Source organism: Scyliorhinus canicula, chromosome 2 (assembly GCF_902713615.1).
Source record: "Scyliorhinus canicula chromosome 2, sScyCan1.1, whole genome shotgun sequence".
Taxonomy (NCBI): Eukaryota; Metazoa; Chordata; class Chondrichthyes; order Carcharhiniformes; family Scyliorhinidae; genus Scyliorhinus; species Scyliorhinus canicula.
In genome coordinates this window covers 116,107,569-116,123,941 of record NC_052147.1, presented here as the reverse complement: position 1 = coordinate 116,123,941, position 16,373 = coordinate 116,107,569, and the positions used below count along the sequence as shown (strand labels likewise).

The following is a 16,373-nucleotide window of genomic DNA, read 5'->3' as shown; positions in this document are numbered from 1 at the left end:
ATATAGACACGGGGAGAATGTGCAAACTCCACTTGGCCAATGACCCGGAGCCGGGATCAAACCCAGGTCCTCAACGCCATATGCAGCAATGCTGATCTGTGCGCCACCGTGCTGCCCCGGCCTTGGACATCTTTACCCATGGCCGAAATCTTCCCCCCCCCGCCCCCCCCCCCCCCCCCCCAAGGTCTCCACCGTGGATGCCACCTGTGAGGTATTGGCCTGGGTAGCACGCATGGTCAGCACCACCTCCTGCTTCTGCAGGCAGCTGGACACCTCCAATTGCACCTGCAGGTGCTGGATGCTCGCCGACAACTCCGAATGTAGTCCCTGGCTCTCCACTTGTGGTTGGAGGGGGGGGCGGGGGGGACACCAGAAGGGCTGGCTACATCACGAGGAGCTGCTGCAAGGCACAAGACAAGACGCAGCATTGGACCATGGGCCGCGGAGAGTGGGAGAGGTGGGGTGTGTGGGGAGAGGGCGTTTTGGTGTAGGTGTGGTGGTGGTGGAGCGGGAGATGTGGGGGTGGTTGTACGGGTAGTGATGGGGGGGAGGGCACATGTGCATAGGGAACCGCAACACAAAGGGTCTCACTTCCTCGCCCAATGCCGACCTCTGCCTTGGCGACAGCCCTTTCCCCAGACCTACCGACCACATCCAGCGCCTTCTGTTCCGCAGCAGTGAGGACCTCGGGTCCAGTGGTCTCCCTCCAGTCTTCTCCCTCTCCCAGTGATTGTGAGGGGGGGGAAAACAGCGCACAGTGTTGGACATTCTGACGCAGGCAGCCCAGAGGATGGGTAGCTGGTGGCTTCAGTGGCCAGGGCACCCGGCCATGGTGGCTGCTATGGGTGCTGGCATGTGGTGCAGGGTGGGTAGTTTGGCCGGGGGGGGTGGTGGGGTGTTGTGCTCGGGGCACAGTAGTGCCTACTCACACAGGCCACCCTGAGGAGGTTGTGCAGTTCTTTCGGCACTGCTACTGTTCCTAGCGGTGTTGCCCACGGCAGTCACATCCTCTGCCATCTGCGTCCAGACACGGCGAATGACGGCGGCTGGCATCTTCCTTCCCACCCTGAGGTACAGAATCGGCCATCTCTCCTCCATGGCGTCCAGCAGGGTCTCGAGTTCAGCGTGCGTGAAATTCGGTGCTGCTCTCCTTGTTGCTATCTTGTTGGCTGGGATGGTGTGTGTGGGCAGTGAAGTGTATATATGCGGCGGCAACTTGTCAGCCTCCTGAGTGTCAATCCTAAACCCTGCGAATCTGGCACTGCTTCTCATTAGAATGGATCATGACCCTTAACAGTCAGTGAATTGGTCCAGCTGTGACACCAGTTTTTCTGTCATAGAAGTCCACAAATCTTACCCCGGCGTCAACACTTAGTCTTAGGAATGGAGAATCCGGCCCATCATGCCTAACAATGCAACCTTGATTCAATACTGCAGTACAGTAGTGCATTAGTCTTTTGCTAAAATTCTGGAATGAAGCTGTTATCCATAACCTTTTGTCACTGAAGTGATTCATGGAATTCATAGAATTTACAGTGCAGAAGGAGGCCATTCGGCCCATCGAGTCTGCACCGGCCCTTGGAAACAGCCCCCTACCTAAGCACACGCTTCCACCATATCCCAGTAAAAAGACCTAACATTTTGGGGCAATCATGACCAATCCACCTAACCTGCACATCTTTGAACTATGGGAGGAAACCGGAGACCCGAGAAAACCCATGCAGAGTCAGGGAGAAAGTGCAAACTCCACACAGTCACCCGAGGCCGGAATTGAACCCGGGTTCCTGGAGCTGGGAGCAAACAGTGCTAACCACTGTGCCACACCAGTTTTAGTTTGGCTCACACATAGCACGAATACCTGGAATTTGCTCCAGCATCAGAAAGTAAGGACTCTAAACACATGTAGGTGGAAATCATAGGTTTCAATGTAAGTCGTCCAAATAGTTTCCATCTGTATTTACAATTGTGCACTTATTTACAAAATATTCAACTACACAAACAAACATTTATACAGTAAATAATTCGCAATGCAATGCTTGCTTAATTTACTAATTTAAACTCTTTCTAAACCCCAAATAATGGTTTCTGGAATCATGGAATCCTTTTCAGAATCTTTTAATGGGTTTTTGATGATTGCACTTTGGTGTAATTTTGTGCATGGAGTCCTGTCTCACCACGTCAAAGCAATTATGGAAACTAGGGAACTGCAGCATTTGGAAAAATGAATTCATCATACTTTCTTTTCAGTCCGCTTTTGACACTCCAGATCAAAACAATCCTTTCCTATGGCACATTTCTTGCAGATTATACCTCCTTACTCAACAAGTAATAAGAATAATAAGCAGGTAATTAAAACACAAATTACTTCAATGCTGCAATGAAATGTGAAGAGTGGCTTCGTTGTTTTGTGGAGAACTGGTTACTGAGCCTGAGATGGAACACATTTTTTGTCTGGATTGGGGGTGCCGCAGCGGTAGCACAGTCAACGAGTTCAGTCTCCTTCCACAGCAACAAACATACACACCTTGGCATCTCAACAATCCAACTCACTAGCTAAACAAACTTGTCATGGTTAGATTTTGATTGCAAGTAACTACATGAGCAACATTACATGAGCACCATAGGCAGCCTCTCCTTCAAACTAGCAACTATTTATTCATTGTAATTGACTCATTTTCCCCCACACAAAGCCAAAAGAATCTCATCAATAATATAGCCGGTAGGGAACACACCAAAAATGTTGGGGGAAATTAACTTCTAAATTCAGAAGGAAGAGAAGACAAAACCGATTGTGTCTTTCACTTCAACTGTGGGACAAAGTCATGGTGATTTAAAAGCTTATATTTTCGGGTCATGAGTACATTTTGCTTATCTAATTTTTCTGGAGATTAATGTTCAATGTTTCATATTACAACACTAAATGACATGCTGCAGAGAAAATAGAACACATGAAGCATGAACATGCAAACTGGGTAAGGGTCAAGCTGGATGAGCTTAGTCTGCACAGCCTAATATTTGGTTAGTTATTTTACTCATGATCCAGACTTTGGTTTCTTACACAATACCAAAAGTTTCATTAAACACGTAGTCAGTTGACTTCCTTCCCAAAGCAAACTGCTCCAAAGGGTTGTGTGTCCCAGGAAAACCAATACTAACCATTGTAATTCAAGCTGCTTGTCTGAAGGTGATCTTATGTAAGTAATATTGCCATGTGAGTAATATTGTTCTTTGTTTTTCCATTTTAATGAATTGTGCTATTTTTTTGATGTGGATTGTACCATTTCTGCACGGTACGGCACGGTAACATGGTGATTAGCACTGTTGTTTCACAGTGCCAGCGTCCCAGGTTTGATTCCCAGCTTGGCTTACTGTCTGTGCGGAGTCTTAACGTTCTCCCCGTGTCTGCATGGGTTTATTCCGGGTGCTCCGGTTTCCTCCCACAAGTCCCGAAAAACGTTCTGTTAGGTAAATTGAACATTCTGAATTCTCCCTCCGTGTACCCGAACAGGCACCGGAATGTGGCAACTAGGGGGCTTTTCACAGTAACTTCATTGCAGTGTTCATGTAAGCCTACTTGTGACAATAAGGATTATCAAATCAGTTTGTTTTGCTGATTGCACCATTTTATTCATTTAAATTATGTAGATATATATTTTATACAGCAGATTGACCAAATAAACCAATTAGAATTCATGTACTATTCTGCCAATAATGTGATAAATTTGCAGTCTACGTGATAAGTAACTATTTGGCCTGTTCATATACAGGCCAATGAGCAAACTCCAATTCTTTGGGGTTCATTCCAAATAATTACTTTTTTTTAAAGTATCTTTTGTTCCCATGCCTGGCAGAGAAATTGGCATTAGATGGGACACACAACTGAAGGACAAAGGAACATAAGAAGTAGTAAGAGTATGGTATTATCATCCGTGAAGGTAATGCAAGGGTTACAAAATGTATACAGACAGCCACTAGAGGGAGCTAGTCCCATGAGTTGATTAGGGATGATACCTTGTGGCACAGAAGGTTGGAGAAGGTGGTAGCAGAAGGAATTAGCCAGAGACAGACTGAAGGAAGATAGTGAGAGAAAACAGATATTAGTTTAAACTGGTAGTGAGTTTAGATGTAGATGAGAGTGGTTTATGTGTTATTTATCAACTATGTTTCTTAAGGGATAAGTGTTGAATCCAGCTAGGTAGTGTTAAATGAAGTAGTTTTGTTTGTTAACAAAGCTTGTTGTTCTTTGAGCAACACTACGCATCAAAACCATCCTTGTAAAGTAGGCAGAGAACAACACATGGTACCAGGAGTCTATCCCTAAAAGCGTAGATACAGGTAGATTAGGAAAGACAGCATAAACGGAAACGAAGATTGAACAAAGCCATCGAGCCTCTACAACGAAAGAAAATCCGAGAATAAGACCAATCACAAGATGGAGAGTCCGCAGAAACTGAATCATCTCAGAATACATGGTAAACTATGCAACAACTAGGCTGTACACCACAAGGAGTATACCATTAAATTGTAGTCATTACTGCACAGAGGGAGGCCATTCGGTCCAACTCTGCTCCACTAAATCATTATGATCATGGATGATCTTCTGCCTCAACTCCACTTTCCCACCCACTCCCCACACATGTTAGCTTTGATTCTCGATGACACCACAGATCTTTGTCTATCTTATCCTTAAATATATTCAATGATGGAGCATCCACAACTGTCTGGGATAAAAGATTCACAACCCTCTACTCATCTCAATACTAAATGATCAACCTCTTATCCTGAAACTGTACCCCCATGTTCTAGATTACTTAATCAAGTGCAAGAATCTCTCAATATCTACTCTCTCAAGCCCCTTCAAAATCTTGTATCTTTCCATAATATCACTTCTCATTCTTCTAAACTGCAGAGAGTATAGACCCAATGTACTCAGTCTCTCAATCTAAGATAACCCTCTCCTTGAACTTCTTGCTTAGCCATTCACTTTGTATGGGGAAATAAAGGTTCTATCCATAACCCCTGATCCCCTTATTAATCAAGAACCTATCCGTCTCTGTCTTCAAGACAGTCTTTGACTTGGCCTCCATAACCTTCTGAGGTAATGAGTTACACCGATTCACTACACTCTGACTGAAGAAATACCTCCTCATCTCTGTTTTAAAGGATCATCCCTTCAGTCTGAGGCTGTGCCCTCAGGTTCTAGTTTCTCATACCATTGGAAACATCCTGTCTACATCTCCACATCCACTCTATCTAGATCTTTCAGTATTCTGTAAATTTCAATAAGATCCCCCTCCCCCACCCCAACCTTCTAAACTCCATCGATTACTGACCTAGAGTCCTCAACCGCTCCTCATATGGCAAGTTCTTCATTCTGGGGACCATTCTTGTGAACTCTCTAAGGCCAGCACATCCTTCCTTAGATACGGGGCCGAAAACGGCTCACGATATGAAAATGAAAATCGCTTATTGTCACGAGTAGGCTTCAATGAAGTTACTGTGAAAAGCCCCTAGTCGCCACATTCCGGCGCCTGTCTGGGGAGGCTGGTACGGGAATCGAACCGTGCTGCTGGCCTGCTTGGTCTGCTTTAAAAGCCAGCGATTTAGCCTGGTGAGCTAAACCAGCCCCATATGCCAAATGGGGTCTGATCAGAGCCTTATACAGCCTCAGAAGTACATCCTTGCTCTTATGTTCTAGGCCTCTCGGCATGAATGCTAACATTGCATTTGCCTTCCTAACTTCCAACTGAAGCTGCATGTTAACCTTAAGAGAATCCTGAATTAGGACTCCTAAGTCCCTTTGTGCTTCTGATTTCCGAAGACTTTTCCGAATTAATGCCTCTATTCTTCCTACCAAAGTACATAACCTCACACGTTTCCACATTGTATTACATCTGCCACTTCTTCGCCCACTATGCTAGCCTGTCCATGTCCTTCTGCAGTCTCCCTGTTTCCTCAATACTTCCTGTCCCTCTACATATCTTGGTATCATCTGCAAACGTAGCAACAGTGCCTTCAGTTCCTTCTTCCAGATCGTTAATGTATATTGTGAGTAGTTGTGGTCTCAACACTGACCCCTGTGGAACACCAGTAGTCACTGACTGCCATCTGAAAAAGACCCATTATCCCCACACTTGCCTTCTGCCAGTCAGCCAAACCTCTATCCATGCCAGTACCTTGCCCTAACACCATGGGCTCTTATCTTATTTATCAGCCTTCTGTGCAGCTAAGAACTGTCAAAGAACTGCACATCCAAATAGATCTGGTTCTCCTTTGTCTAACACCTCGTCACCTCCTCAAAGAATTCTAACAGGTTTGACAGGCATGACTTCCCTTGACAAAGCCATGCTGACTCAGTCCTATTTTGCCATGTACTTCCAAATATTCCTCAATCTCATCTTTAACAATGGATTCTCAAAACGTAACAACAACCAAAGTCAGGCTAACTGGCCTATAATTTCCCATTTTCTGCCTCCCTCCCTTCTTAAACAGAGGTATTACATTAGCCATTTTCCAGTTCTCTGGGACTCTCCCGTCCTCCAGTGATTCCTGAAAGATCATCAATGGTTCCACAATCTCTTCAGCTATCTTCTTCAGAACCCTGAGGTGTAGTCCATCCAGTCCAGGTGATATATCCACCTTCAGACCTTTCAGTTTCCCCAGCACCTTCTCGTGAATGCCACTACACTTCCCGCTGGCCTCCTGACTCTCTTGAAGTTCTGGCATCCCACTAGTACCTTCCACTGTGATGAATGATGCAAAGTACTTATAAAGTTCCTCTGCCATTTTTGTTCCCTATTACTACTTCTCCAGCCTCATTTTCCAGTAATCTAAGGTAAGTAATAATCCATTCTGGCCTCTCTTACCTTTTATACATCAAAAAAAGTCTTGCAATCCTCTTTGATATTACTAGCTAGTTTACACTTATTTCATTTCTCCCCCCCCCCCCCCCCCCCCCCCCCCCCTTATTGCTTTTTTAGTTGTCCTCTGCTAATTTATAAAGGCTTCCCAATCCTCTGGATTCCCACTAATCCGACTTCCCACTAATCCTCGTCACCTTCTATGCTTTTTCTTTTGCTTTTATGCTGTCCTTCCTTGACTATTCTTGTCAGCCATGGTTGCCTTGCGTGTTTCTTCCTCCTTGGGAGGAACTTCTGTTGAGCATCCTGAATAATCCCCAAATCCTCCTGCCATTGCTGTTCCACTGTCTTCTCTGCTAAGCTCCCATTTCAATCAACTTTGGCCAGCTCCTGTACATGTGGAGTTTGCACATTCATAGAACCAACAGCGCAGAAGGAGGTCATTCGGCCCATCGGGTCTGCACCAGCCCTTGCAAAGAGCACCCTACCCAAGCCCACACCTCCACCCTACTCCCGTAACCCAGTAACCCCACCCCACCTTTTGGACACTAGGGGCAATTTTGTATGGCCAATCCACCTAACTGCACATCTTTGGACTGTGGGAGGAAACCGGAGCACCCGGAGGAAACCCACGCAGTCACGGGGAAAATGTGAACACTCCGCAAAGACAGTGACCCAAGCCGGGAATCAAACCTGGGACTCTGGAGCTGTGAAGCAACTGCGCTAACCACAATGCTACCGTGCTGCCCATACTGTGCTCTACCACAAGCTCCTCCAAATAAATATCTCGTAGACATTCCACAAATTCCTTTTCTTGGGGACTACTACCAACCTGATTTCCCAGCCCACCTGCATACTGAAGTCCCCATGATTATTGTAATATTGCCATTCTTATATGCCTTTTCAATTTCCTGATTTATTTTCTGCCCTACATCCTCATTACTGCTCGGGAGCCTGTTCATAACCCCCATCAGGGTCTTTTCTCTTTTGCGATTTCTCAATTCTATCCACACAGATTCTACACCTGCTAATCCTATATCGCTTCTTGCAATCGATTTAATTTCATTCCTTACTAACAATGCAACCCCAGTCCAGGATCCCTGCTCTCATAAGATGCAAATCAAAGTGAAAAGATGCCTTCTCAAGATTATTCATCTTGTGCCCACTCATTCTCAGTGGCTCATCTCTAGTGGTTCAAACTGATTGCCTGAATTGGAATGGATGGTGTTTTAACGTGTCACGAAACACGCTGATGTTATCTGCGAGGGTATCCCAACTTGAGACACTGGATCGTGGGGGTGCATAGTTTTATTTTGTTTTAGTGTGAGGGGAAAAGTGAAATTCCAATCAGAGTAAATAGCCCAGCCATTGGGTAACATTTATTAAAGACTATTTATTAAAGTAAAGAAAAGGCAAATACACACAAACCAGACTGCTCTACTCTCATACCGTCAAGATGTATGAATTACTAATATACAGCAGGTATCCCTTGTTACAAAATATATATATGATGCCTGAACTCTCTCAGACTTCTCCTGTACCCCAAACAACATCCAAATTGAAAAACTAGCTATAGTTACCACACAATACAGGGATAATACTCAAATCTGGGAACCATCTTTTCCCTGGTCCAGCGAAGATATTTTAAAACTGCTGTTACAAAGGTATTCTGCACTGCCTTGGCTCTTAGACTTAGAAGCTTGTTCACTGTAAAATTGGCCTTTAGCCTGGTGTGTAAACTGGTCTATTTGCTTTCTGAGACTGCTAGATGATAACTGCCTCTCCTGGCTTTTCAGGGTCTGGCCAATTATTTGTTCTTTGTTGTTCTTTGATAATGCCTTCTGCATATTCAGCTGTCTGCTCCTTTCAACTTCCTTGACTATACATTAACACATGTATATCTCAGGGACATTCCCAATCGTCTATGATCTGTTTCCCTCCATATGCTATTCATACTGGATTATTCTCTAAACTGCCATTGTAAACGCGTTACCGGGAGACGCAATACCAATTGAGGCCTTCTTGAATACTTTCCACTGCTGTCTTCAGGCAGGTTCATGATAAAAGTCGGATGGTGCTTGCAGTTCAGGTGGTTTCTTCACTGTTTCTACTCCTGTATCTACAGAGTTATTGGAAAAGAGAAAGTGTTATTCATAGTCCTCACTGCAACTTTTTGTCAAGAAACTTTCAACAAAATGCTGGCACCAAGCTATTGGTTATTCCAAACATTTACATATGTAATAGAATGACTTGAAGATGGAGAGGGAAGGGCAAATGTGTTGGATGAACACCACGATAGGGCCAAATTTTGTGCTTTCCCATCTTCTATTCTGTCTAACCCCCAGCTTTGTATTTTGTAGCCATGTTCCTTAACAAAGAGAAGGAGAATGTAGCTTGGCAGGGATTTCTGCCATTGTCACCCTTGTATTGTTATGTGCTGCGTTCTTATATTAAAGCAGACGTATGTATTGAGTAGATGGGATTTATAATCTGAATGTATCTGAATGCTATGATACTGAGAAGTCAATAGCATGCAACATGCTGGTTCTGAGCATGATGAGTTAAACAGGGCTGGTGTTTTCATTTCTTAGGCCCTCCCTGAAGGACAAATACTGGGCAAAAGAGAGGTGCTGGGAAATGCAAAGTGCAGCCACAAGAAGCTGCAGACATCCCAAAGAAACCCATGGGTCTGAAGAAAGACCTCGTACCAGTAAACGATTGCAATGTTTGATTAAGGACTATCATTGTGGTTTCCCATCTTGCCACTCCTGGTGAGGTCATTCAACCTTTTCAAAACATTGCCATTTCTGGGAAAGAGTGGATTCCTCTTCAGCCACTATGCCACAGCAACATTTTGACTGCCTGGTCTTCAAAATAAATAAAATGTGCCTCCCTTACTGTTATCACACAATGCTTTTCCTGCTTTTCATGCTTTTTCCTTGCTAAGTTGTAATTTTCTTTTCATTCACCTGTGCACATTCAACATCTGCTGCAGTGCTTAAATTCCTTCACACTATTGCATGTCTACTATTGATGGAAATCCAACCTGAAACCTACCGAACACATGCAAATAAGCTGAACCTGAAATTTCACTCGGGTTCAACTGCAGTTAGAGGACTTTCCAAAACACACCTGCCAATTTATGTTTGGATGGTAAAAAAATGGACTCAATGGAACACCTTAACATTAAGAATAGTGGAAAAAATAAAAATCACATTTAACAGAAAAGTTACTAACCGAACATGTGCATTAAAACACTTTAAATAGTTTTAAAAGGCCGAAGCAAACACTCCTGAAGGCTGTCTACTCATTATCTCAGTGACTGAATTTCTTCCGACATCCTCATTTCCGCCCACAGAGACCACAGAATGACGCCACAACTCATATATATGTATGTTTATATAGATATGGATACACTTTTTAAAAATATATACAGATCAGTTCGGATTCTCCAAGGCGCAGTGGGCAAGCTCCACAGAATGACTACAATGTAATCCCCTTTCTTCAATTAAGCAAACTTTTCTATTTACCAGAAAAATTAATATTAGCTATTTCTAGTGGGCGGGATTCTCCGTCCTGAGACACCCGGAATGCGTTCCCGAATGGGACGGAGAATCGGGCATCAGTGGAAAATCGGGATTGGCGCTCTTGACATGAATGCTAACATTGCATTTGCCTTCTTAACTGCCGACTGAACCTGCACGTTAACCTTCAGAGAATCGTGAACAAGGACTCCCAAGTCCCTTTGTGCTTTTGATTTCCTAAGCATTTCCCCATGTAGAAAATAGTCTATGCCTAAATTCCTCCTTCCAAAGTGCATAACCTCACACTTTGCCACATTATATTTCATTTGCCACTTCATTGCCCACTCTCCTAGCTTGTCCACATCCTTCTGCAGCCCCCTTGCTTCCTCAATGCTACCTGTCCCTCTACAGATCTTTGGATCATCTGAAAACTTAGCAACAGTGCCTTCAGTTCCTTCTTCCTGGAAACCCCCTGCTACTTTCCCTGACCCCAGCAGATGGCCCCTTCCAGCTCAGTCAGCCTTTAGGAACATGACCTACCTCCGTGCTCTCCCTCAGCAGCCACTGCGCCTGTGTCCTGATTTTTAAAACCACAATATGTAAAAAGTAAGAGGATGGCCAGGGAATGGATTGGACCACTTAAGGACAGTGGGGGGAATCTATGCGTTGAGCCAAGAAAATGGGTGAGGTACTAAATTAATACCTTGCATCGGTGTTCACTAAAGAAAAGGGCTTTGTGGAAGTTGATTCTTGGGTCGGGTGTGTGGATAGTCTGGGTCATGTTGACATCGAAAAGGAGGAGGTATTGAGTCTTTTAAAAGATATTAAGGTAGACAAGTCTCCAGGGCCAGATGGGATTTATCCCAGAATACTGAGGGAAGCAAGGGAGGAAATTGCTGGGCCTTGACTGCAATCTTTGTATCCTTATTGACTACAGGTGAGATCCCAGAAGACTGAAGAATAGCTAATGTTGTACCGCTATTTAAGAAAGGTAGCAGGGACAATCCTGGAAACTATAGGACAATGAGCCTCATGTTGGTAGTAGGTAAATTATTGAAGAGAATTCACAGCGACAGGATTTATACCCATTTGGAAACAAATGGACTCATAAGCAATAGACAGGGTTTTATGAAGGGGAAGCCGTGCCTCACTAACTTGATCGAGTTTTTTGAGGAGGTGACAAAGATGTTTGATGAAGGGAGGGCGGTGGATGTTGTTTACATGGACTTCAGTAAAGCCTTTGACAAGGTGCGTCATGGCAGACTGGTACAAAAGGTGAAGTTACACGGGATCAGAGGTGAGGTGGTAAGATGGACACCAAACTGACTCGGTCACAGAAGGCAAAGGGTAGCAGTAGAAAGGTGTTTTTCTGAATAGAAGATTGTGACTAGTGGTGTTCCACAGGGATCGGTGCTTGGGCCTCTGTTGTTTGTGGTGTACATAAATGATTTGGAGGAAACTGCAGCTGGTCTGATTAGTAAGTTGGGGGATAACGCCAAGGTTGGCAGATAGTGTTGAGGATTATCAAAAGATACAGCAGGACATAGATAGGTTGGAGACTTGGGCAGAGAAATGACAAATCGAGTTTATTCCGGACAAATGTGAGGTAATGCATTTTGGTAGTCTAACATAGAGGGAAAATATACCGTAAATGGTAAAACTCTTAGGAATATAGAAAGTCAGAGAGATCTGGGCGTGCAGGACTACAGATCTTTGATGGTGGCAACACAAGTGGGTAAGATAGTCAAGAAAGCTTATGGAATGCTTGCCTTCATTGGATGGGGCATTGAATATAAAGACTGGCAAGTCATGCTACAGTTGTATAGAACCTTGGTAAGGCCGCACTTGGAATATTGCGCACAATTCTGGTCGCCACACTACCAGAAAGATGCGGAGGCTTTGGAGCGGTTGCAAAGGAGTTTGACCAGGGTGGTGCCTGGTCTGGAGGGTGTTAGCTATGTGGAGAAGCTGAATAAACTTGGACTGTTTTCATTACAAAAATGGAGGTTGAGGGGCGACCTGTTAGAGGTCTACACGATTATGAGGGGCATGGATAGAGTGGATGGGCAGGCACTCTTTCCCAGGGTGGAGAGGTCAGTCACCAGGGCCATAGGTTTAAACGTAGTGGGGCAAAGTTTAGAGGAGATTTGCGAAGCAGATTTCTTATGTAGAGGGTAGTGAGTGCCTGAAATGCGTTGCCAGGAGAGGTTGTGGAAGCAGATACATTAACAATGTTCAAAAGGCATCTTGACAAACACATGGATAGGATGGGTATAGAGGGATACGACACAAGGAAATGCTGAGGGTTTTGGCAACGGTTGGTATCATGATTGGTACAGGCTTGGAGGGCCGAAGGGCCTGTTCCTGTGTTGTATTGTTCTTTGTTCGCAGTTGAATTTTGCCGATGATAATTCATCCTGGTGGAGGCGGAGCTTCAGGGGTGCCCTGGAGAATACCGGGCCAGGCCCATTAACAATATGCCAACAGCGTTTATTGTACGTGCGGTATAGAATGCATTCACGCCACTGTCGAGGCACCGGAACACGGCTTTCCGCCGGCGCCCGGCACTGGCCTCGATTTTCAGCTGACATGCAATTCTCTGACCAATCATGTTTCCCCGTTTTAGTGTCAACCAATGGGGAAATCACATCCACAGTCTCCCAAACGGACAATCCAGGCCAGTGTGTCTAATCTTGGGAACACTGTACTTCAACAAAATATGTTGTACTAGATTGCTACAATGATTCTTCGGAGCAGTATAAAAGCAGAATGGACCTGGAAATTCTGCCTTTTTTCCCCATCGTCCATTTCCGAAAAATATGTTTCAGGACTGACGGGTGGTATCTGAACAGAAGTCTTCTAGTGTGACTCTCCGTGTCGCCTGCAATCCCAGTGTTCCCGCTCTATTCTGAGGTTATTGTCGATTTACTCCTTTCCACTGCAATGCAAGTTTGAATGTTGAGATTTTCTCCTCTGGAGATACATCCGCTGCAACTTAGCACAAGCACTTTGTTCAGTGTGAGCACTTTTTCCAGACCTACGAAGAGCAGAGGTTACATAGAACATACAGCACAGAACAGACCATTTGGATCAACTATCCCTACAGGTGCCTATGGTCCAAACAAGCCTCCTTCCAACCCTCTTCATCTAATCCTTTCAGCATGAATTTCAATTTATTTTGCCTTCATATGTTTATCGAGTATGTGTATATGTATCCCTGTTATTTGTCTCTATGGTAGCAAGTTCCACTTTCTCATTACAACAACCCGATCCTCCTATTGACCCAAACCTACCCCTGACCCAACCGAACTGGACACTATCACACTTCTCGCATCACCCGCGCCCCCCCGCATGTCCGATCCCCACCCACCGGCCAACTTCTGGCGTCGACTCCACTGCTGACCGTCAATCCTTCCCCACCACCTCTCCCGCCATCCTGATGTCCGACCCCATCCGAACCCCAATGTCTGACCCCCATCCCCAACCCCCGATGTCCAACCAGAACTCCACGCCAGCATGTCTGACCCCATCCCCACCCCTCCCGATATGCAATCCCATCTCCATTGCCCTGATGTCTGACCCCATTACACCCACTCTTGTCCGACCCAACAACACCCCCCCTTTTCCAACACCGTCCCACCCACCGTTTTTCTGACCTCCCTACCTCGCTTTTTCTGACCCCCACCCCCAGCCTCCTGATGGCCAATACCGACACCATACTAACCCCTGCAGGTCCAACTCCACCCTCCTCCCCAACCCGAAACCACCCCCACCTGACACCTGCCCACCCGACCCAACCTAATCCAAACTCACCCCTGACTCAACCCAACTGGACACCGTCACTCTCCTCCCCTATGTCTAAACCCCATCCATTCCCCAACCTTCAGCCCTCCGATCCCACTCCTGACCTCCAACCACCCCCCAACCCCTCTCGACCTCTGATCCCATCCCCAAAACCCTATCCACTTACCTTTGTTACTGACCTTCTCCCTGGCCTGTCAATTTCAATGGGATAGTTAAACTTACCTGCTTTGCGGCAATTGGTGTTGGAAAAAGGTGGCACGTCCTCCTTCACTCCAACTCTCTCAGACTGTGATGCTGGATTCAGAGACAGCTGCACTGCCTGGGTCTTGCCCAGCCAGAGTCAGAAGGTTGGGTGAGACCAGTACAGAAAACATTTTGCATGAGTAATTGGGCAGGGGGTGGTGACAACCCGATGTTGATTGTCACTCCCAGGAAGTTACGGCCCAATATCTCTCCTTATGTGATTTGATATTAAATTTTGTTTAATAGTCCTGTGAAGCATCTTTTGACATGTCTTTAAGTTAAAGGCGCTAAATAAATTCAAGTTGTTGCGGAATTATATCACAGGGCAGTCAACTTGTGTGTTTTGGGAAAGACAACAATGGCAGCAATTAATAATTATTTTTAGCTATGCAATTTGCTTTCAGCCAAACACACTTGGTACTCTGCCAAACAACGTAATGGCAACAAGAATACTATAATTGGAATTGAATTGGTTAGAAATTACCATTTTAGACCAGAAATATGTCTTACTACAACACAGTATGAGAAACTCAAAACATTTAAAAATAGAAATAATAAAAATGTATGTCAAATGAAAACGACTCACACATTGCATTCACATCCGCATTTGGCCCATTGCCCTTGGGAACCCCAGTCAGCAAACAATACTCTTATTTTGTTTGTCCCTTCTCCCCTCCACCACCTGAGAAGTCAGACCCTCACCAATACCATAATGGAACCGGGCAACCAGATTATGCAAGATAAGCTTTTGGGAAAGCACCTGGCTGGCAGAAAGTGCTCCAGACTACCACATAAACTGTGTTTCTCAAGGATGTGCACCATTTATTTCCACTGGACTCCCTTGTGGCTTCCTCTGTGTCAAGGGATTGTACTATTACAGGCTGGTAAGCTCCTGATTCATCTGGACTCCACATGCCCTTATGTAGCTTCAGTATTTAAAAACATATAGACACACATTTTAAAAGAAATGTTTATTTGATGCTGATTAACTCATGTATTTCTAACATTTTCTGGTTTATTTTGGATTACTTCATTCTGATGAAGGACTTGTACTTGAAAGATTAACATATCTATATTTGTTTTACAGATGCTGACTGACCAACTGTGCGTTTTCCACAAGTTTCTAATTGAATTTTATATTTCCAATATTTAGAGATTTGTTTTTCTTTTCCTCTTTGTAATATTTATCTTTAAGTAATCATTAATGGTTTAGTCCTTGAAGTTAAATATATGCATATGAGTACTTCCCTGTGTGCAGGCAGCAATAAAAATCTAAATATAAATAGGAGAGACATATTAATTGTGGTGCTACTTTGATGGATAATAAATATGATGTGTCATTTATTATTTTCTCTTTCTCATTCCTTCGTTCCTGTAAGCACTAGCCAATTCTGCATATGATTTCCCCAGTAAGATTACTAACTCTAGTTTGATGTATTCCTGGAGGCTCCATCATGTGGCATCTGATTATGCAATGTGCTCAGTAATATGTTGTCTCTTCGATGCTGTTCATGTACATTCATATAAATGACCTGACCTTACCTAATAACACAAGGACATTTTATTTGAATATTTTTCCAACGTTCTTGACACATCATTCATGAGCTACTTTGACCACCAGGGTGAAGGGGACATAATTGAGGCAGCAGGGAAGAACTATGCGTTGCACATCAAAGTGACTGATGGCTGGCAGAAAAGGCAAGGGGAAGGGGAGATATAGGGACTTGCAATAGCCAGTACCATCCACCAGAAATCCAAGTGGTGAAGGATACCACTGCAGCCAGTCTTTACACATTTTTCTAAGCATTTATTAAAAGGGGTACACACGATGCGGGTGCGGGAATAGCAGCTTTTCCATGGGCTCTAGCATCACTCACTTTATAATGTGTAATTTAGCCTGGTTGCTCGGCACAGGTTTGCCTAATCTGTGAATTAATATTTG

The 16,373-nt window shown here is 44.5% G+C and overlaps 1 protein-coding gene across 1 annotated transcript in view; it reads left to right on the top strand.

Moving 5' to 3' along the window:
- The first annotated feature begins 3,175 nt into the window (after window positions 1-3,175).
- The window catches only part of si:ch211-10a23.2 (uncharacterized protein LOC567812 homolog), a 79,416-nt gene continuing 66,218 nt past the window's right edge, over window positions 3,176-16,373 (top strand). The window contains exon 1 of the mRNA XM_038785597.1: window positions 3,176-3,194. The gene's annotated coding sequence lies outside the window, so the exon portion shown is untranslated. The remainder of the gene's footprint in view (window positions 3,195-16,373) is intronic.